The sequence below is a fragment of the Phascolarctos cinereus genome, unplaced genomic scaffold (assembly GCF_003287225.1).
Source record: "Phascolarctos cinereus isolate Bilbo 61053 unplaced genomic scaffold, phaCin_HiC Scaffold_4;HRSCAF=312, whole genome shotgun sequence".
In the NCBI taxonomy this organism is placed as follows: domain Eukaryota; kingdom Metazoa; phylum Chordata; class Mammalia; order Diprotodontia; family Phascolarctidae; genus Phascolarctos; species Phascolarctos cinereus.
Genome location: NW_027555847.1, coordinates 647,516,189 through 647,538,717, shown reverse-complemented (window position 1 = coordinate 647,538,717; position 22,529 = coordinate 647,516,189). Strand labels below are relative to the sequence as shown.

At 40.2% G+C, this 22,529-nt stretch overlaps 1 pseudogene; it reads left to right on the top strand.

The window, feature by feature from the left end:
• LOC110214292 (lysine--tRNA ligase-like) overlaps positions 1 to 16,171 on the top strand; it is a 39,330-nt pseudogene extending 23,159 nt beyond the window's left edge.
• The last annotated feature ends 6,358 nt before the right edge of the window (positions 16,172 to 22,529 follow it).

Genomic DNA, 22,529 nt, shown 5'->3' with positions numbered 1-22,529 from the left:
TTACTCATTATACACCTACTGATAACTATATCATGGTTCTGCCACATATGACCTGTGTACTCTTGGAAAAGTCACCTAGCCTCAGTTTTCTTACCTGTAAGATGAGATGTATTGAACTAGATGACCTCTACGGGCCATTTCAGCCCCAAATCTTATGATTCTATGATTATAAAAATAGAAACAAAGTGTTATGTGACTTTTTAGAAAAAATTATAATAATTATGAGAATAACAATAATGATAATAGAAATAATAGCAAGAAAGAAGAGGAGGAGGAAGAGGAGAAGAAGAAATTAGATTTCCTTCCTCCCAGTTCAGCATTCTTTCCACTGTACTGTGATTTGACTCATCACCTCTTCTGCTGACTAACAGCTATGTAAAATGAAATTTTGTCTAATGGCAAGCTTCAGAGGAACCTCTGCTCCTGGATGAATTATTCGCATTTTCGAGGAGAGAGGAACCTTGGTCTCCCCCATATGTGTTTCCATGCTTTCCCACTGGTGAGGAGAGGATCCACTGAGGTCTCTAGTTAGCCCAAGGAAGATATAGTACTATAGAAGGTGCCCCACAAGCCAGTTAGCAACATTGGGAGATTTCTGGATTAGTTGAGAGGGAGGCTAGGATTGGAGGAGTAGACAAATGACCTTGAGCTAGAGAACCCAGGTGAAATAATACAGTTTGACATAATTGTAACAGGGCTGGATTTGCAGATCTGGGTTGGGCTCCCTGCTATACCACTTATTGACTTTGTGATCTTCCTTTCTCTGGACCTTTTTCTTCATTTGCAAATGGAGTTAATAGGCACTTCTCTACCTACCCCTTAGAGTTGTTTTGAGTCCCCAGTGAGCTCACTAATGTCAAGTATTGCCTAACCAGAGTCAGGAAGTATTAAAGAGGTGTCAGCTGGTCTTATTATTCATTGATTGACTCTCCCCTGGTCCTCAGCCCCCCTACACACATATTTAACAGAAGCTCCTCCAAACTTTCTTCTTCTCAACTCCCACATCAAATCAGGTCTCCTTCTGCCCTGGGGTTCAACGCTGTCCATCAACCCGCCTTCTTCTCTCCTTCCCCAGGCTGGGAAATGGATTTCAGGCAGCAGAAGCATGTTCAGATGATGTGCACCTGGCCCACATATGAATTGCTTCTTGTTCTCCAGAAAGCTGACAAGAGACAGAGATGAGAGCAGAAATAATGACATTCCCTCAGCACAATGTGAGAATTAAAAGGAAGGAGGGTAAAAAAAAAAATTAAATTAAATTAAAAAGAAACTATCAGCAGCCTCTTTTTCAAAGAATGGAAGAAGGACTTTTTATTATCTCTTTATTATTGGGGGGCCCAATGAAGAGCTCTGGAGCTTTGTGTTTTGGAAGTCCTATTAATGCCACCCCCTCCGATCGCCATCTTTAAGGTCAAGCCGTTGGGAGGAGAATGGTAGGGATGTGGAGAGTGGAAGGGAAATCCCACTCCCCCCAACAGTATACTCCTCCTTAGCCAGAGTTAACATACCAACATTTAGACTTCCTAAATCGTCAGCCTTAGCAGCCATGCATAGACACCTCACAAGGGAATTCAGGGCAAGGGGAAATTCTCAGTTTGTTTCGTAGGAGAGGGGCCATTAGATTCTTTGACACACTTTGCCATTCCAGATCAATCATTAGTTATTTTTCTCTCTTAATAAGCTGCCAACATTATCTTCAGACCCCCCAAGCAAAGAGGTATCATGGTCCTCAGCCTTCAAGGATTTTTTTTTAGGAAACTCCACCTTCAAATCCTTGCCCCTTTTCCTGAATTGATCTCAATTCTTAAAAGAGGAAATGTGTTACAATATAAAGAAAAACAACAACAGATTTAGAATCAAAAGACCTGGGTTTAAGTGCCAGCCCTCCTGTTTACAAGCTGTGTGATTGTAGGCAGTAGCTACTTTTCTCTGAGGTACAGTTTCCCCCTCTCTAAAATGTGGTTGGACTAAGTCAGTCATTCTTAATTTTTTTTTCTTGTGTCATGGGCCCCTTTGGGAATCTGTTGGAACCTATGCACTACTCAAAATAATGTCTTTAAATGAAAATAAAATACGGAGGATTAAACAAGAAACCAGTTATATCCAAAGAAATATATCTTCTCTCCCTACCTCCCCACCCTCATCCAAGTTCAGGGATCTCCTGAAAAGTGTCCTTGATTCCCTTGAAGGCCTTAATTCCAGATTGAGAACCTTGCACTAGATGATTGTAAGGCCCCATACTACCCCAATTACCCATGGTGGGACATCTTATACTCTAAAGGCTCTAACATTCTATGATTTTGTTGCGATGGCATAAAGCTTTACCTCATACAGCAACTAAGACATAGGTATAAGGCATGTCTGTACAACTTTCTGGGCAACCCAAGTGACGTGGAAAGTGCTTCAATAGCTTCAGCGACCTGCCTAAACCTGATTCATTCTCCTTGTCCTGCTTCCTGCAAACCTTCAGAAAAGTGGGTTATCTCTATATTAATTAATTGGTTGGCTGGTTTGTTGGTTGGTATCCTTCATTCTTGAAGAGGATCAAAATGACATCACTATGTTGACATCACTGAACACACATGAGATGCATACATTTAGAGACATCTCCACCTGAAATGTTCCTGTGAACTATTTGTGCCTGACTGTAGTAGAGCATTCTGAGCTCGTGTTGGTCTGATCAGCCAGCGTCTCATGTGTGTTCAGGGAAGACTAGTACCTCTGGTGCCAGGGCCTTGGAGCCCTTTTCAGGCCTGCTCATCCACTTTGGTGTCCATCTGATCCACCCAGCTGTCACCTGTGGCTCCAAGAAGCTAAAGCGTGCACAGCATCCATACCCTGTTAAACCATTTTGGCAGATGGGTTAAACCAGGTGGAGGATATTAATTAACGAACCAGTGAGGGAGATCCTCCCTGGCCCCAGGTTCATTGTAGATCTAGGGACAATATAATAACGTTCAGAATTATTGAAATATGAAAACCTCAATGACTCTAGCCTCCATGCCCATTTGTCTGGGAAATTTTCTTCTTCCTATCGATTGACTACATTCATAAGACTCTGACAATTGGGTTTTTGTTGTTGTTTTGTGGCCACATGTCTTAATAAATCACAGTAAAGTAAAGGTTTAAGAAACTGCCAAACCTAATCAACTCCTAAACTGAAATCTCCTCTCACTGAGCCTTCTCAACTTTTGTAGGGTTGGGGAAAGATTTAAAAAAAAAGAGGTGCATTTCTGGGACCCTGAAATCAAAACAGGAAGGCAAAGTAGTGTGGAGGAAGTGGTGAATCTTCTCCCTCCTCTCTCACCCCCACCCCAGTTCACCAACCACATAGATTTTTCAGAGGCTGGTGAAACACTCAGTCTAGTTCAGAATTAATATTCTGCATCCTGGCTCCCAATTAAATATCTGACTGCTGGTCCATTCCAGTTCTCTTGCCACAGGATCCCATTATCTACAGATATGAGTGAGAATCCAAACTGTCTCAGTGGACTTGGGGGCTCACACCTTAATTATCACTTTATTGGCACTCAACAAGGAAATATACTGAGTCTCCTTCACTTGTCTCCCTTCAGGGCTTATTTTGGTGTATGCGTTTAGTAGGTGTTCAAAAATACTGGTTTGATGAGTGAATGAATGAATGAATAAAGGAATGAATGATGTAATATAGTGGCAGTAAATCTGGATTTGGGAGCAGGGGATCTGGATTTGCATCTTAGCCTTAATATTAACTAGTTGTGTGACTTTGGGTAAGTCACTCCATCTCTTATAACCCCAGTTAAATTTACAAGTTTACAAGTTAAGTTTATAAGTTTACAGTCATCTGTAAAATGAAGGGGCTTAATTAAACGTGCTTTAAGTTCTCTTCTAGCTCTAAATCTATAATTCTATGAATGAATACGTACATGATTTTTAAAGGACCACAAGCAATGACAGACCCCAGTGAGAATTCTGAGTTCAAATCCAGGCACTGTATTTTAGGACAGATGTATGGAAGCTCTTACATGTCTAGAAGACTACCATGATGGTGCAAGTCTTAAGGATCACACCATATAAGGGTTGGTTAAAGGAATACTTAACCTGGACAAGATTACATTTGGTAAAAATATGATTGCTGTCTTCAAATACTTAGCAACCTGGATTTATAGCTCCAAGAGACCTTAGAGACCATTGAGTACAACCCCCTCATTTTACAGACAAGGAAAGAGACTAAGAAAGGGTTAGTGGTTTGCCCAGATGATTTGCCACACAGCTAGCAAGTAGCTAAGGTAAAACTGGAACCCAGGTCTTCCTGATCCCAACTCCAAGTTCAGCAAATGATTCATGATACCATACTGCCTCTCCTTATTTACAAGGCTTTCACGTGAAGGAGAGAGTAGACTGGTTCTCTTGGACACTAAAGGGAAATACAAGGAGTGATAGATAGAAGTTAAAGTGAAGAAAAGTTAGGTGTATTACAAGGAAAACACTTCCTGATCATTAGAGCCACCAGAAAGAAGAATGCACTACAGCACAGTTATGACTTTCCCTTCACTGGTAAAAGAAGTACTTGCAGGGGACAGGAAGAAAGAAACATGCATTTATTAAGCATCTACTAAATAATAGGCAATTTACAAACATTATCTCATTTGGTCCTCACAACAACCCTGAGAGGTAGTTTCTTTTTCATCCTCATTTTACAGTTGAGGAAACTGAGGCAGACAGAGGTTAAGTGACTTACACAATCTTACATAGCTGGTAAGTGTCTGAGGCTGGATTTGAACTCAGATCACCCTGACTCCAGACCCAGCTGTCTATCCAGTACACCACTTAGCTGGAGGGTTTTAGCAAAGGCAAAATAGAGGGAATTCCTATTCAAGTCTAGGTTAGACTAAATTGCCACTGAGGTCTCAACTCTGAGATTCTGTGGTTTTGACCCAATTCCTGGTGCTGAGTATCACTAAGTCTTGCTAGCTGGCCCAACATATGAGACAGTGGTTTATCCCTCAGTCTGTACTTGCAACATTTCCCATGAGATCTGCCATCCTGGCACATAGAACACTCGGATGGCATACTCACTTACAGGAGGCACCACAAAAAGATTTCAGTTGAGGTTGTTTAAGATGACTGTTATATTCAGAATCACAGAGGTGAAATAAAATTGAGAGGCTATCCAGTCCAGCACCCACCTGGAGCAGAAATTCCCCTAAGCAGAGGTCCTTAACCTGGGGACTGTAAACTTTAAAAAATAATGTGTTAATTATATTTTAATTATTAATTACAATGTTAATTAATTGTATTTTGTTAATTACATTTTAATACAATCGATTTGTTACTCTATGCATTTTATTGTATGCATTTAAAAGTATTATTCTGAGAAGGGACCCATAGGCTTTACTATACTGCCAAAGGGGTCTATGAGACCAAGCAGGTTAAGAACTCTTGTTCTGAAACCTGGAAAGACTTACCTGAACGGATGCAAAGTGAAGTGAGCAGAACCAGGAGAACACTGTACACAGTAACAGCAGTATTGTATGATGATCACCTGTGAATTACTTAGCTATTCTTAGGAATACAATGATCCAAGACAATTCCAAAGGACTTATCATGAAAAATGTTACACACATCCAGAGAAAGAACTGATTGGGTCTAAATGCAGATGGAAGCATACTATTTTCCACTTTTTTTTTTCATGTTTTTGTTTTTTGGTCTGTGTTTTCTTTCACAACATGACTAATGTGGAAATATGTTTTACATGGTTGTACGTGTATAACCTATATCAGCTTGCTTACCATTTCAGGGAGGGGAGAAGAGGGAAGTGAGGGACAGAATTTAGAACTCAAATTTTTTTTAAAAGATGAACAGTAAAAATTATTTTTACATGTTATTGGGAAAAAATAAAATATTATTCAAAAAGTAAAAGAACTCTGTTCTAAAATAACAACTCAATCATATGTCCAAAATTCTCTCAGACACACAAGTCACTTCACTCAACAGCAATTCTTTGAGACAGACAGTATAATTATTTAATCCCTTTTTAATACATGACAGAAGTGAGGCTCTGAAAGATAAGATTACTTGTCCAAGTGCATCCAGCTCAGGCAATCACAGCCCAGGTTTCTTGATTCCAAATCCATTATTCTCTCTAGTGTACAGTAGCATGCTACTTCTACAAAATGCTCAGAAAGTGGCCATTCCACTTTTTCTTGAACACTACCAAGGACAGAAGGACACTACCTCTTTACCTAGCCCATTTGACCATCTGAAAGCTTTTTCCTATGATGGAGAACACATCTGGCAGAAAAATTAATCTAGTTGATCAACAAGAAAACTGGCATACTAAGGGAGAAGTGGCTGATAAGATTGGCCAAATCCATTACTCTGCTTTGGGAATTGCCTATTATAGGACCTGCCCTAGTGGTTGGAGAACCTAACCATGATGAATTGGAGGTATCAATGATCTGGTTTGGGAATGTCAGCTGCTACCCTGATGTTTTCCTTCTCTGATTACTTCATATATATCTCTGGGATCCCAACCTTGGATTGTCTCCCCAAGCCTTAAGCCTCTCTTCATCAGAGCTAACACTATCCCCTCCCAATAAAAGCCAGATTCAGTGTGTGTGTTTATGTGTGTGTGTGACAGAAAGAGACAGAGAGAAGGCAAAAGAACTCATGAAAGTTCAGGAGATTCCACCCTTCAGTATCCTGCCTTGAGAAATACCCACAGGGATTTAGCAAATATCAAGGATTTCTTACCCTGGGTTTGCTCTTCAGCATTAATGATCAGCAAGTTTCAAAAGGACTTTTCCAGATTATATCAGTAGTGCCAGCCCACTCCTTCCCCTGGGTTGTTCACTGAGCCAGCAGGAAGCTCTAACTTACTAAGATGTTACAAAGATAATGACCAGACATTCCATCCATTTTAGAGCTTCTGTTCAAAAGCATGAGCTAAATAATAACCTTGTTGTATTTATCTCCTAGAGATCTAGGACACTTTTTTTTTCCCAGTTGAAAAATACAACATTTTTTCTTTAAAATCTATATGCCTTTATCTAATACCTAAACAGAACTAATCTGAGGGGTAGGGAGGTGAGCAGAAAGCTTTCCTTAAAATTTTCCAAAGGCTCTCACATTACAGCAAGAAGAGAAAGCTTGTCTCGATGGGAAGACCAGGGCATAGGATTGCTCTCTTTAAATATCTAAAAGGTTATCAAATAATCAGAAGGGGCAGATGTGCTCCATGGACCTAAGAAGAGAATTAGGGAAAAGTAAAGAGGAAGACAATTTTTTTTTCTTTCTTAACATAAAGATATAGATTGGGTCCCAACAAAGAAACTCCCCATACATGAGTTTCACCCAAGTCTGGTATTGATTAAGTTACCCCAAGAACTTTTCCATCACATCCAGATTTGATTAGGAAGGCCTACTCCCATATCTGGCACCAATCACCTTTTTCACAACCTAGCCCATTCTTAGCTATATATTTTGCCATCTGAACCCCAACTTTGAGAATGTCTCCTCCTTGACACATTTCCCTTACTTTTGCACTGAGACAAGTTTCTTGCAAACATGGGGATAAACCTCTATCTATTTATATTGTCATATAGTTTCTGTATATATATACATATATGTGTATGTATATATGTATATATGTGTATATGTATGTCTATGCATATATATGTATGTATGTGTGTGTGTGTGTGTGTGTATAGAATTCAGGTCTTAGCTTTAACCCAAGCCATGGGGCCAAATCAATCACCTCCCCAACCCCTCGACCAGAACATGACTCTGAAGGCATCACTGAGGCACTGACTGGAAAAGCCCCACATAGTCTCCATCCCTTCTCCCTGACTCCATCCTTGAACCTCAGGAAGGGCACAAACCCCCTCACTTCCAGAACCTGGTACTTGTATTGGCCTCACAAATACAGCAGACTCACTAGGAATATTACCCATCCAAAACGTGTCTTAGTAAACTCACTACTTGGACTGAAAGAATACTTGAGTGGTCAAATTCTTTCAAGGCAGACTCCTACGCTGTACCTTTGCATTTCAGGATTCCTAACACCCCTAGAATGCAACAGTTCTGCTGTGATACAGTGGAAATGACACTGATTTGGTGGTTAATAAGCATTTGAAAAAAAAGAAAAAAGAGGGGGAGCTGGGTTCAACTCTCACCATAACTTTCTACTTGTATATCCTTTGCTACGTCACGTCATATCTCTGAACCTCAGTTCCCTCATCTATTAAATGAGCTTAGATTTGCTGACCTCTAGACCCTTTACAGCTCTAAATCTATTTTTCCTATTATGGAGAAAAACATATCTGGTAGAAAAATTAACCTAGTGGGCCAATAAGGAAACTGGCATACTAAAGGGAAGGGCTCACATAAAGGAGAAAAGACTGGTAAGTTTGGCCAAGTAAGGCAGTGTCATCACATTGCAGAAGCCCTTGAATGCCGGGTGGCTGAGGACTATCCCATAGGCAATGAGGAGCCATGGGAGTTTCTTGAGCAAGGAAATCATATGATCAGAGTAATATTTCATAAAGATGATCAGGACACTGTGGGCAGGATTGAAGAGATAAAGAATAGAGGCAGGGGTACCAGCAAGGAGACTATTACAATGATCCAGGAGACAAGTAATGAAGGGCCTGGACAGAAGTAGCAGCAGTGGAGATCAAATGAGGGAACCGAGGAAAGGTACTGAGGATGTAGAAGGGACAAGACCGAATCTATGGGGTAAGGACAAAGGATGAGGCAAAGATGATTCTAAAGTTATCAGGCTGCATGAGCACAAAAATGCTGGTGCCATGGGAAATAAAATCAGAAGGAAGATGAGGAGTTCCATAGGCTGAGTTTGAATTGAGGGCCAGCAAGATATCTAGGTAGAAAGAAATGACCAGATGAGGAACTGGAGATTTGGGCCTTGAACCTAGGTAAGAGTTCAGGGCAATGTGGTCAACCAACAAGCATTTATTAAGCATTTATGATGTGCCAGGAATTTTGCTAAACACTAGTAATGTGCATAAATGTAGAAAGACAGTCCCAGCCCTCAAGGAGCTTATATCCTAATTTAGCTCCAAAATCCAATGATCCTATGTAGATTTGAGTGCTTCAGCATCGTAGCTGAAGATGTGAAAATGAAAAGAGCATCAAGACGAGGGTAAACGCAGAGCCTTGAGAGGTAACTAAATAGGAGGAAGGGAATGGGGTCAGAGAAGATGGGAACAGGAAAAGAACCTGAGAATGGATGGTCATAGAGTTGGAAGCAGGATAGTGCAGAGTCACAGAATGAAAAAAGAAGCCCATCATTCTTGGTGTTACAGGGTTGTGAGCTCGCAGAACACTAGCTGATCCAGTTTAAATCTTTTGATTCACTAACAATTTATTTACTGAGTGCGGCTGCTTATGGACCTAATAACATGTTGAGTGCTCTGGGGGAACACTTCAACACTTCACACAGCTGTGATTTCATTTGTGTGCATCCTTCCTTCAATGAGGCTGATTGAAACCCTACTACGACTTGGTACACAGTCTTTAGGTCTTCCTACCTGCCTTTTCAGTTGTGTTTTACATCATTCCCTTTCACTCACTATGTTGCTCCCCTTAAATGATATTCCATCATCTCGTCTTTGTACATTTGTGCAGGTAGACCCCATATATGGAAGCCATCCCCTTCTCACTTTTGCCCCTTAGCATTCCTACCTTTCTAGAACTGGCTGCCCTATGGATATCTTACTCAAAATCTCTAAAAGTGAATTAATTATCTTTTCCTCCAAACCATCCCCCTCTTTCTAATGTCTCTACTCCTGTCAAGGATACTACTATCTTCCCAGTATCCTCGGCTCCCAATCTAAGTGTCATCCTCACTCTCTGTCTCTCTCTTCCCCAATATCACAGCCTGTTAATTTCACCTTCATAATATCTCTCATATATGCCCCTCGTCTCCTCTGCCCCTGCCACCAATCTAGTGCAGGCCTCATCACTTCATACCTGGACTATTGCAATAGCCTGCTAGTGGGTCTTCCTGACTCAAGCCTCTCCCTGTTTGAGTGCATCATCTACTCAGCTGCCAAAGCAATCTTCATAAAGAGCATATCTCCCCACCATTTAATCAATTCCACTAGCTCCCTGTTACCTGCAGAATCATATATAAAATCCTCCAGTTGTCTTTTAAAGTACTTCATAACCTGACCCCCTCCTACCTTTCCAGTCTTCCTATTCCTGATTCATCCCCAACAAACTCTGCACTCCACTGGTGCTAGATTCCTTGATGTTCATTACATAAGGTACTTTCTCTCTCTACTCTGGCCATTTTCACTGGCTATCTATTCCTCATACCTGGAATTGTCACCCTTCTCATCTCTACCTCTGGACTTCCCTATCTTCCTTCAAGTCTTAACTCAAATATCACCTTTTACAAAAAGCCTTTCCTGATCTTCCTTAATGTCAGTGCCTTTCCTCTGAGGCTATCTCCAATTTGTATATGTATATACACATAGATAGGTACATAGATATAGATAGATAGATAGATAGATAGATAGATAGATAGATATTCTTGTTTATATGTAGTTATTTGCATATTGTCTCCTCCATTAGAATATGAGCTCTTTGAGGGCAGGGAAAGTCTTCACCTTTTTTTTTTTTTGCATCCCATGCTTTGCACAGTGCCTGGGGCATACAGTAGGTACTTAATAATTCTTGTTGACTTTTTCAAAATAGGGTGAAGGGTAGGTGATTCCTTCTGCAGGAGGCCTATCCTGATGCCTCTGGTTATTTGTGTTCTTTCCCTTTTATTCCTTTGTATAACTTTGTGAATATTAGACATTTGATTATCTATATACACAGTTGATCTCCTCAGTAGAAGGAAAGCACCCTGAGGGCAGGGAACATTTCATTTCTTTTTCTTTGTTTTCCCAGTGCCTAACAGAATTTTAGTCACAGTGAGGCCTTGATAGAAATCAAGAATTCTATTATCTATAATAATAGAATTTAAGAGAATAGAATTGAGTTATTAAGACTAAAAAATTATCCACCGCTTTCAAAGCTGGTATTGGGCCTCTCCACATTGGTTCTTAGATGACAGATATACCAACAATTGTTTGAACCTTACATAAAACCATTTCTTTAGCTGGGTAGGTCTAATCTGAGCCTGTACATTGCTGGCATAGCCTCTCATGGTCCAGGATTGCCAGCACTCCACAGTGCCAATCATGTAGTGACAATTACTACTGGACCAGATTTAAAGCTTGGAGGGACCTTGGAGCTCATTGAGTCTAATCCCCTCATTTGACAGATGAGATAACAGATGCCCACAGAGGTTAAGGGACATTAGTGGAGGATGTGGAAAACTACAGATGCAAACTTTATCATTATGTTGTTTCCTTAAATGAATTCATTGTCAAATTGGGGAAACCGGACACATACACATTAATTATGGCACAATGATTCCATTACATGAGACAGGACTAGATTGGGAGTCAGGACACTTGAGTTCTAATCCTGGTTCTGTCACTGATTAGTTGTATGACCTTGATCAAGTCACTTCCTTCTCATGACCTCAATTTACTTCTCCATAAAATAATAGACCACTCGATCTCTAAGGTCCCTTTTATAGGCCTAACATTTTAATTTCCATAATGTAATGAGCTTCTCCAATCCATCATCCACTCAGCTGTCAAAACAACTTTCCTAAGGCATACATCTAACCACATTGCTTCCTGGTTCAATAACTGCTAGTGGTGAAGGCCTACCTGCCTGCAGGAGAAAATGCTAGCACCTGTGGAGGGCCTGGCATTTAAGGTCCTCCACCATATCCCTCCAGCCTATCTTTCTATCCTCTTTTAATATAAGTCCCTATCATGTATTATACATCGGAGTCATGCTGATCTCAGACTCAGCAGGCTTAGAGTTAGCTCCCCAGTGCATTTGCAGAAACCATAGCTCCTGCCTGAAATACATTCACTCTGCATTTCTGTCTTTAAGATTACTTATCTTCCATTAACACTAAGCTCAGGTGGCAACCCCTCTGAGAAAGCTTTCTTGATCCCCTCCCCATTCAGTTTCCAGTGCTTTCTCCCTTCTCAAATTACTTTGTATAATAATTATAGTGACGGTGCAAATGTATCCCTCAGTAGAATGTAAGCATCCCGAGGGCAGGGACTGTGAGCATTTTTGGTTTTGTGTCCTCAGTCTGAAAGGAGTGAGGTACCTTGAGGAGAGTAGGTATTTGCTGAATTAAGCCAAACGAGTTTACCTGAATCCTGAATTCACCGGAATGAGCTCTGACATCTCATGATTTCTATTCTGCCATTCTGGTTTTTTAGGACCTCTTCCAGCTCGGCCATCCCCTGGTTCTATGAACCAGAGGCAATGGACATTGAATTTACTGTTAGACCCATCTGTAGGAGAGAGAAGTGGAAAGATGGAAAGCACAGAGAGGTCCTGCCTGAAGATATCAGAGGCCAGACGTGTTTGTTCACTATCAGAGCCTGTCAGTAAGAGAAAAGGTAAAATGAGACCTTGTGAAGTGATAAGGTTGTCCTTGAAATTTGCTGGGGCTGTTATCAACCCAGCTTGAATGAGCTTTCCAGGGCACTTTCTCCTTGACCAAGCTAAGCTTGAGCAAAACTTTTCAATGGATACTTTTCTTTGGGCTGTGGCATTGTGGAGATGGGGGGAGATAGGAAGCATCAATTTCATCCCTCAGGAGTTCCTGCTTTCTCTGTCCCACTACTTCCTTGGCAGAACAGCAGCCCCTTCTGGGCCAGAGAGTCCAAGGATTTTGTCTTCCTGTCCCCAACCAGCTCCAGCCAATCTGATCTCAGTAGATGTAGACACCCACACTGATGGTTTCCCTACCCCCTCTCCCTTCCCATCCCAACACTATTCTCAGGAAACTCATTCACGCTGAGTGATCTATACAAGGTTGTGTTAAAGAAATTGGCATTAGAATGGAAACCAAAGTTTAAGCCAAAGGAATAAGTCTCTAATGTAGAATTTTGGTTGGGAGAGTGAGAGCTGATATTTCTCTCTGGAACTTTCAAAGTTCAAAAATAAAATCAAGGAATCCATTTGCCCAGGGAATAGCGACATTTCTTTGAGTCATGTCTGTAGCTAATCTATAAAGTCAGATAATAGGAGAGACAGTGAGGACCAGCTGATGTTTCTATAAAGGTCCAGCTGATGTTTCTATAAAGTATACTAAATAATTATTTCATTTGTTCTTCACAAGAACCCGTTGCGGATAATGTTCAAAGTAGTCTTCCCTATTTTACACTTCTCTCGAAAATGTGGAACTTGGAGAAGTTAACGAAATTATCTGTGGTAACAAAAAGGCTAAGTAGCAGAAAGAGAATCAAAAGCCGCTTATTTTCCAATCTTGAGTCCAGTGAACTTCCCATCATCCAATACTGACTCTTACCATAGTAAAAAAGACTTCATTATCCTCACAAATATCACTTCAAGGATATGTGTCTAAATATGGGCTTAATAAATTGTGTCTAATAGAAACAATATGATGGAGCTAAATAAAGAACTTTGGGGAATTTGGTCCTAATTAGAAAGAGTTGACTTTCACTGTCAACCACATTAGTTGGGTTAAAAACAAACATGAATAAATAATAATAATAACTAGCATTTATATAGCACTTTAAAGTTTGCAAAACATTTTACAAATATTATCTCCTTTGATTCTCATTACAACCTGGGCTAATAGGTACTATTTATTATCCCCATTCTACAGATGAGAAAACTGAAGCAAACAGAGGCTAAGTGATTTGTCTAAGGGCGCACAGTTCCTTTCAGAGGCCATATCTGAACTCAGATATTCCTAACTCCAGGTCTGGTCTGGTTGGCTGTTGTCCTTTATTCTCAAAGAGGACCAAAATTGCATCACTATGTCGATATACAATGTGTCCGGCTGTGGCTGACCAGACCAAAAGTGTCCCAAATCCTTGGTTGGTTAATTGTTGTCCTTCAAGCTTGAAGGGGACCAAAATGACATCATTATGCCTGAGTCAAGGTGCAGCGTGTCCAACTGTGGCTGATCAGATCAATATGAGCTTAGAAGGCTCTACCACAAGCTGGACACAAACAGTGCACATGAATGTTTGGAATGGAGATATTTCTAAATGTGCACATCTCATGTTTCTTTTGAGACACTACAATTCTGCTTAGCTCATACAGAATAGTGCCTTCTTTGATGTGGGCACACCATGATGGATAGTCCTGTGCCAGTGTCTCCCATGTCTCACAATGGATTCCAAATTTCTTTAGAGAGCTCTTGAAATGTCTTTTGTATTGTTTTTTTCTGACCTCCTTGTGAGTATTTGCCTTGTGTGAGTTTTCCATACAAACAATCTTCTAGGCAAACTACATTTGGCATTCAAACAATATGGCAGAGAGTTGTACTCTCTGCATTAGAGTTTGAATGCTTGGCAGTTTAGCTCAAGGAAGGACTTCAGTGTCTTGCCAGGTGATCTTCAGAATCTTCCTAAGACAATTCAAATGGAAGCATTTCAGTTTCCTGGCACGGCTCTGGTATACTGTCCAGGTTTCACAGGTATACAATGGTGAGGTCAGCACAATGGCTGTGTAGACCTTCAATCTGGTAGGCAATCTAATACCTCTTCTCTTTCATGCTTTCCTTTGGAGCCTCCCAAACACTGAACAATCTATGGTAATGTGTGCACCCATCTGATCATCTATGTGTATATCCCTCAAAAGTATACTGGCCCCTCTCTGGTCAGGACTTCAGGTGAAGATGGCAGAAGTGCAGGTAGCCATAGTGACCAAGGACAGAACCGAGATGAAATTGAGCAAAAATGAGCTCAAGAGGGGCAGCTAGGTGGCACAGTGGATAGAGCATTGGCCCTGGAGTCTGGAGGACCTGAGTTCAAATCCAGCCTCAGATGCATAACACTTACTAGCTGTGCAACTTTGGGCAAGTCACTTAACTCCAAATTGCCCTCACCCAAAAAAAAAGAGAGAGAGAGAGAGAGAGAGAGAGAGAGAGAGAGAGAGAGAGAGAGAGAGAGAGAGAGAGAGAAAGAAAAGAAAAGAAAAAAATGAGCTGAAGGGATATTTGAAGGGCAGAGGAAAAAATGGCTAAGAAGGAGGCAAACATAAAGAGCTCAGTGATAAGCAGCTAAATCAACCCCTCCACCACCACCAATCACACTGTTGATAATGGCATGCCTGCTAATGAGGAGAGTCTGGACCCAATATTACAAGATCTGCAGCCAGGAAATCCAGCAGCTGAAGGTCAGTGGAGAGGATCTCTATCCATGCAAATTCCACATAGACACATCATCACTCACTTCATCAAGCAATATACTCATTTATAACCAGTTGACCACCTGACTGACATCACCTTGGGAGTGGCAGGCCAGATCCATGCAAAACAGGCTTCTGGGGGAAAACTCATCTTTCATGATCTTCAAAGAGAGGGAGTCAAGCTGCAAGTGATGGACAATTTCAAGAATTACAAATCAGAAGATTTTTTTTTCATATAAATAACAAACTTTGCTGGGGAGACATCATTGTGGTTCAGGGGAATCTGAGGAATACCAAAAAGGGAGAGCTGAGCATCATTCTCCATGTGATTACATTCCTGTCGCCATGTCTTCATATGTTTCCTTGCCTTCATCTTGACCTTAAAGAAAAAGAAACACATTAACATCAGCGATATCTAGATTTGATCCTGAATGACTTTGTGAGACAGAAATTCATCACCTGCTCCAAGATAATTACCTATAGGAGCTTCCTAGATAAGTGGGGCTTCCCGCAGATAGAAACTCCCGTGATGAATGTTATTCCAGGTGGAGCTGTTGCCAAACCCTTTACCACTTACTACAATGAGCTGAACATGAACCTTTATATGAAAATTGCCCCAGAGCTCTATCACAAGATGTTGATAGTTGGTGGCATTGACTGGATTTATGAAATTGGATGTCAGTTCAGAAATGAAGGAACTGATTTGACTCACAATCCTGAATTCACGACCTGTGAGTTCTACATGACATATGCAGGCTACCATGATCATCTCGTGGCGATCACTGAAAAGATTACTTCAGGAATGGTGAAGGACATCTCAGCTAGAAGAGAATCAGCACCAGGCACTTTGCCACATGAATGCCTAATAGCATTCAAAACCTCTTCTTCAGTTGGAAGTTCAGCTAGAGGGGGTTGACGTCAACCTGAGGTAAACAGTCAATGGCTTCAGCATTGATTGCTGATGGTCTATTGAGAACACCATAGAAGGATTCAACCATCTCTCTAGGATCATGTCCTTATCACTAATCAATGTGGCTTCATCGGCACTGAGTAGTTGAGATGCCCCAAAGGTCTTTGGCCCATAAACAGCCTTGAGTGCATCAGAAAAGTGCTTTGGACTGTTACTATCAGCATAAAACTGAATTCCATCTGCCTTCTTACTGAGCCAATAACCTCACTTCTCTCTCAGCTTTGCTTGCACTGTGCATCTCATACAATTAAACACTGCCTTCTTAGAGATGGATGAACTATCCTGCTGGTAAACTTTGTGTAGTTCTCCTTTTTCATTTAACAGCTTCTGATAGAAAGGTAAAGTGACAAAGGTTGGAGGGGATGTAGAAAAATCGGGCGCTAATTTGTCAAACCAGTCTTCATATTTGTGACTGCTCTGGCCCAGAGGAGTAAACGAGGTTCTGTACACTAAACCTCTGTAAGCTGCCCACTTCTTCTCTGCTCCACTGTCGCCAACTGTGTGTTGGCTCAGCTTTCCCTCAAAGTTAACAAATTGTTCACCTTCAGGGGAGGCTCTAATGTATTGACATTAAGTCTTTTGATAGTCATCTTGTCTTGGGGTCACTGCATTGGTTGAAGGCAAATGCTTAGCTTGGAGAGGATAAGCATATGATTGGTTCAACACTCTACATGATACATTGCCTTCATTACTCTCATATCCTGTTTGTCTCTTACAATGACATAGTCTTATCAAATGCCAATGTTTGCTGCTAGGGTATCCAAGAAGTTTTATTGCATTTAGGTAAATGGAAGATAATGTTGGTAATGAGGTCATGAGATGAACAAGTCTTCAGCAGTAAGGGATCATTGCTGCTGCTGTTTCCAACTCCATTCCTCCCAAAGACTCCCTGCCATGACTGATATGGCATTAAAGTCACCTAGAATTACAAACTTGTCCTCTTTTGGCACATTGATAATGAAAGTCTCCAGGTCTTCATAAAACTTTTCTTTGACCTCATCAGGGTTCATCATGGTGAGAGCATAGGCTCTCTCTCTCTGTCTTGATGGCTTTCTTGAAAGTGACAATTGCATTGTCATGAGCCTATAAGTTCACTCCTTTTGGGAGGCATACAAGCTTATTGACTAGATCGGTTTTGATTATGAAACCTATTCCAGCTTCGTGGTACTTCCTATGACAGCAGCCACTCCAGGAAAACATATATCCAGCTCCAAGTTGACCTTCGTTTCACTCAGGGCTTCTATTTGGGTCTGAAACTCACTGAGTTCTCTTGAGCCAAGAGCTGTTTTTCTTTCAAATGCACTGGATTTCATGTTGTCCATAAGTGTGCACGCATTCCATGTTTCAGTGGAGAGTGGAATCATCTTTACAAAAGGTTTTGCACATGTTTCAACCACAGGGTAGAACCCCCACCTGCTGTGGTAAACAGGCCAGAGCTGGGTAAGCAGACACTTTTTGGGGCATCTTTTCTAACCCCTTCTTCACACCAGGAGGTGAGCAGTGTTATCCCTAAAAAAGGCTGCTTAGACACCCAAAGGGCTGCCAAATCCCACTACTTCTTCAGTGCAGCGAGAAGATGACTCTGTGGCCTGGACCACCTGTGTGCAGGGTTATGACTACAGCTCCCAGCGTAGCCATAGCTGCTGCTCCATCACTTGCCCATCACCATAGGACTTTGAGGTCAGTAAAAATGGTAAAACGGTCTTTTGACTTGCACGTAAATTGCATTTAAGTGAGGCAAAGTTGCTCAAAGTTGTCAGCTCCTCTCTCTCTTCCAGAGTCATTGCAGTCCAATGGCAAGACAAAAGTTAACATAATTGATGATGGCTTGGGAGGCAGTGGATGATGTTGGCGTCTTCAATTTCTAACCAAGCTTTAAGCCCTCTACAATGCCTACTTCCTCTGCTTTTATGGCCTGTTGGAACAAATTCTTCACAACCACCCATTCCTCTGGGGTAAGTCTTCACATGCTTAGGGTAGATATCTCCCTAACTTGCCAATGGGTTTCAGGCCTGTTGGTTACCCTCAACCTGGTTTAGCCTGTCAAATGGTTTACTGGGGTGTGGCCACTGTGCATGCTACAACTTCTTGGAGTCACAGGTAAGAGTTGCATACCAGGTAGATGCTAAATGTGGAAAGTACCTCTGAAAAAGGATCTGCAGCCCTCACACCAGAGGTGCTAGTCTTCCCTGACACCTGTATACCCTAAACTCCAGGTATAGCATTCTATCTACTCTATCACAAGGCTGTCTCCAAAATATTATAATATATAATATATTAGGCACTATATTCTCTGTGGAGAAGCACTGTGCCCCATCCTATTAGTCAGTCAGTCGTTAAACATTTATTAAGCACATGTGGCAATAACTGTGCTACATGTTAGGGATGCAAATAAAGGCAAAAGAGAGTCCCTTCATTTTATGAGATCCTCACAAACTCCAAAAGGTGGCAGGTCAGATATTATCATTTTCATTTTACAGATAAGTATTCTGAGGCTTGAGCATCCAGGTGATGCAGTGGATACAGCACCAGGCCTAAAGTTAGGAGGACCTGAGCTCAAATCCAGCCTCCAACACTAGTTCTATCACAGACCCTGGACAAGTCACACAACCTCGTTTGCCTGAGTTTCCTCATCTGTAAAACGATCTGGAGAAGGAAATGGCAAATCATTCCAGTATCTTTGCAAAGAAAACCGCAGATGGGACCACAAAGAGCTGGACATGACTGAAACAACCAAAACCAACAATATTCTGAGGTTCAGAAAATGTATGATCAGGGTCATTTCTTGAGTTAATGATAGAGCCAGTTCTTGACATTCAACCTGGGCAAAAAACTCTTTCTCCCACAAAGACCAGAGTCCTGTAAAATGTTACTTCATAAACACTGTGGATGAGGATGATAAGTATGATGATGATGATGGTAACAATGGTGAAAATAACCCAATTGCCTATAGACACTATTAAATGATATTAAAATAGAAGATTTCAAGCTGTCACCACCAAAAGAACCCTTGTAGGCATTTATCACATGGGCACAGACACAAACAGCCACTTAGTAAAAGCTCCTTGAAACATTTAAACCTGAGAATACTCTCATCTCAATAATCAAGTAAACAAACAAACAAACAAACAAACCAAAAAAATAAGCTCACCTAACACCTAAGACCTGCTAAAGGCCAAGCTCCTTAAAAGGGTCCCATGAAAACCAAGATGGCAGCTCCAAGCTAATCTACTGTGGGTGCCTGGTTTTCAAGGTCAAGGGAGGAGAGAAAGGGCTAAGTATTACAACTAAGTGGGAGGCAGATAAGATTATTCCTGGAGTAAAAAAGAAGTAGCTTCTGGTAATAATTCTAACACGGACATCCATCAGCCTCTCACTCAGTCTAAGTTTTCCTGTGGACTAATGTGAAAAGCAGGAAAATTGAGAACTTCTGGGTGGTGCTCTAGATTGAGCAATTGTGTTGTATTTTAAAATACATTATTAAAGACCATAGATTTAGCACTGGAAGGGATCTCAGATGAAGAAACTAAGACATGGGGATGATAAATGACTTGCCCAAGGTCATACAGGTAGTACGCTTAAGAGGCAATATTTGAACCCATGTCCTCTGACTCAAAAGCCAGCACTTTTTTTTAAGCTTAATATGCTTTATTAACATGTTCTCTATCAATTTCTAGAAAATCAAAAAACAATAAATCAAGCTCTAATTTGTAACATTTGCTGATTTTTAAGGTATAAATGCTCACACTGAAAATTTAACAGTCTCTAAATATAGCCAACATAAGCTATCTCCAGAACACTTATACTGCTATTATTTATATCTCAGTACAATGGACACAGAGAGTTAAATTCACTTCAGTTAGAAAAGGTATCTGTATGGTGTTCTGTACATAATGACTTCTTAATAAATGTTTATTAAATTGAATTGTATTCCTCCAGGCCTAGAGTAAATATAACCTAATATATACCACATTCCCTCTTAAATCTCTCCTGGATACTGCCCTGTGATTTCAGTCTTGAGACAAGTATACCTTTCCTCTACTAGATCTTTCCTGATGCTCAAACATGTACCTACTGTGTTTTTTGCATTTTTGAAAACTTTATTATTTTGCATTTAAAAAATATTTTCACTTCCAAATTCCCTCCCCGTCCCACCCTCTCCTCCACTTATTGAAAATCAAGCAATATGATATCTATTACATATACGAAATCATGCAAAACATTTTCACATTAGCTATGTTAAAAAAAGAAAAAGAAAAAGAATAAAGTGAAAACCAATATGCATCAATCTGCACTTGGAGTTCATCAGTTCTCTCTCTGGAGGTGGATAGCATTTTTCATTATGAGTCCTTTGGAGTTGTCGTGTATACTTGTACTGATCAAAATAGCTAAGTCTTTCAAAGTTGATTATCATTACAATATGGCTATTACCGTGTACAATGTTCCCCTGGTTCTGCTCACTTAACTTTGCATGAGTTTATACAAGTCTTTCCATGTTTTTCTGAAACTATCCCCTTCATTATTTCTTACAACACAATAATATTCCATCACAATCATATACTACAACTTGTTTAGCCACTCCCCAATTCATTGGCATCCCCTTAATTTCCAATTCTTTGCCATCACAAAAAGAGCTGCTATACATATTTTTGTACATCTAGGTTCTTTTTATTTATTTTTCATTTGAGAAGCATATAGACCTAGTTGTGATATTGCTGAGTCAAAGGGTATGCTGAGTTTTAGAGCACTTTCGGCATAATTCCAAATTGTTCTCCAGAATAGTTGCACCAGTTCACAACTCCATAGTGCATTAGTGCATTGATTTTTTACACATTCCCTCAAGCCTTTGTCACTCTCTTTTTCTGTCATACTAACCAATATGAAAGACATGAGGTGACATCTCCGAGTTGTTATAATTCTCATTTATCTAATTAATAGTGATTTAGAGCATTTTTTCACATGACTACAGATAACTTTACTTTCTTCTTCTGAAAACTTGGAATGGCTCTTATTTGTATAAATTTGGCTCAGTTCCCTATATATTTGAAAAATTAAATTTTATCAGATAAGTTGCTATAATATTTCCCCAACTCCCTGCTTTCCTTGTTTGTTTAACAACTTTTTAATTTAATGCAATCAAAATTATCCATTTTACCTGCTGTGATCCCTTCTATCTCTTTGATTATGAACTCTTCCCTTATTCATATATCTGACAGGTAATTTTCTTCCATGCTCTCCTAAGTTGTTTATGATATCACCCTTTATGTTTTGATGTTATCTTGGTATACAATATAAGATGTTGGTCTATGCCAATTTCTTCCACACTCTTTTCTAAGTTTTCCAAGCAGTTTTTGTTGAATAGTGAGATCTTGCCTCAACAGTTTGGATCTTTGGTTCCAAGGTTACTGTGGTCATATATTTCTATATATTATGTGCCTAATCTATTCCATTGATCATCCACTCAATTGCTCACCCAGTCCCCAGCTGTTTTGATTATTACAACTTTGTACTATAGTTGGAGATCTGGTATTGTTGGTCCACCTTCCTTTACCCTTTTTTCATTAATTCTCTGTTATTCTTGACCTTTTGTACCTCTAGATAAAATTTATTATTTTTCCTAGCTCTATAAAATAATTCTTTGGCAGTTTGATTGGAATGGGACTGAACAAGTAAATTAATTCAGGAAGCATTAGCATTTTTATTATACTGACTTAGCCTACACAGTAGCAATTAATATTCCCCAATTGTTTTGATCTGTTTTTGTGTGAAAAGTATTTGGCAATTTTGTTTACATAGTTCTTGTGTGTGTCTTGGCAGGTAGACCCCTAAATGTTTCATAATCTGTGAAGTTATTTTAAATATTTTTTTTCCTATCTCTGCTGGGGTTTGTTGGTATTATGTAGAAATGCTGATTATTTTTAAGGATTTATTTTTTACCCTCAACTTTGTTCAAATTGTTCATTGTTTCAATTACTTTTTTTGTTGATTCTCTAGAATTCTCTAAATATTCCACCGTATTGTCTACAAAGAGTGATACTTTTGTTTCCTCATTGTTTAGTCTTATTCTTTCAATTTATTTTTCTTGTCTTATTGCTAGAGCTTTAATGATGGTGACAATGGACATCCTTGCTTCACCCTTGATCTTATTAGAAAAGCTTCTAGTTTATCTGAGATAATGAATACTCTTGGTTTTAAATATATACCACTTAGAATGGTGTCTTCCGTCAGCTGAGCTGCAGAGAGAGCCAGGAATCGGAGCATGCCTGATGCCAGGAAACTCGAGGTCTGGTAGTAAGAACTAAGA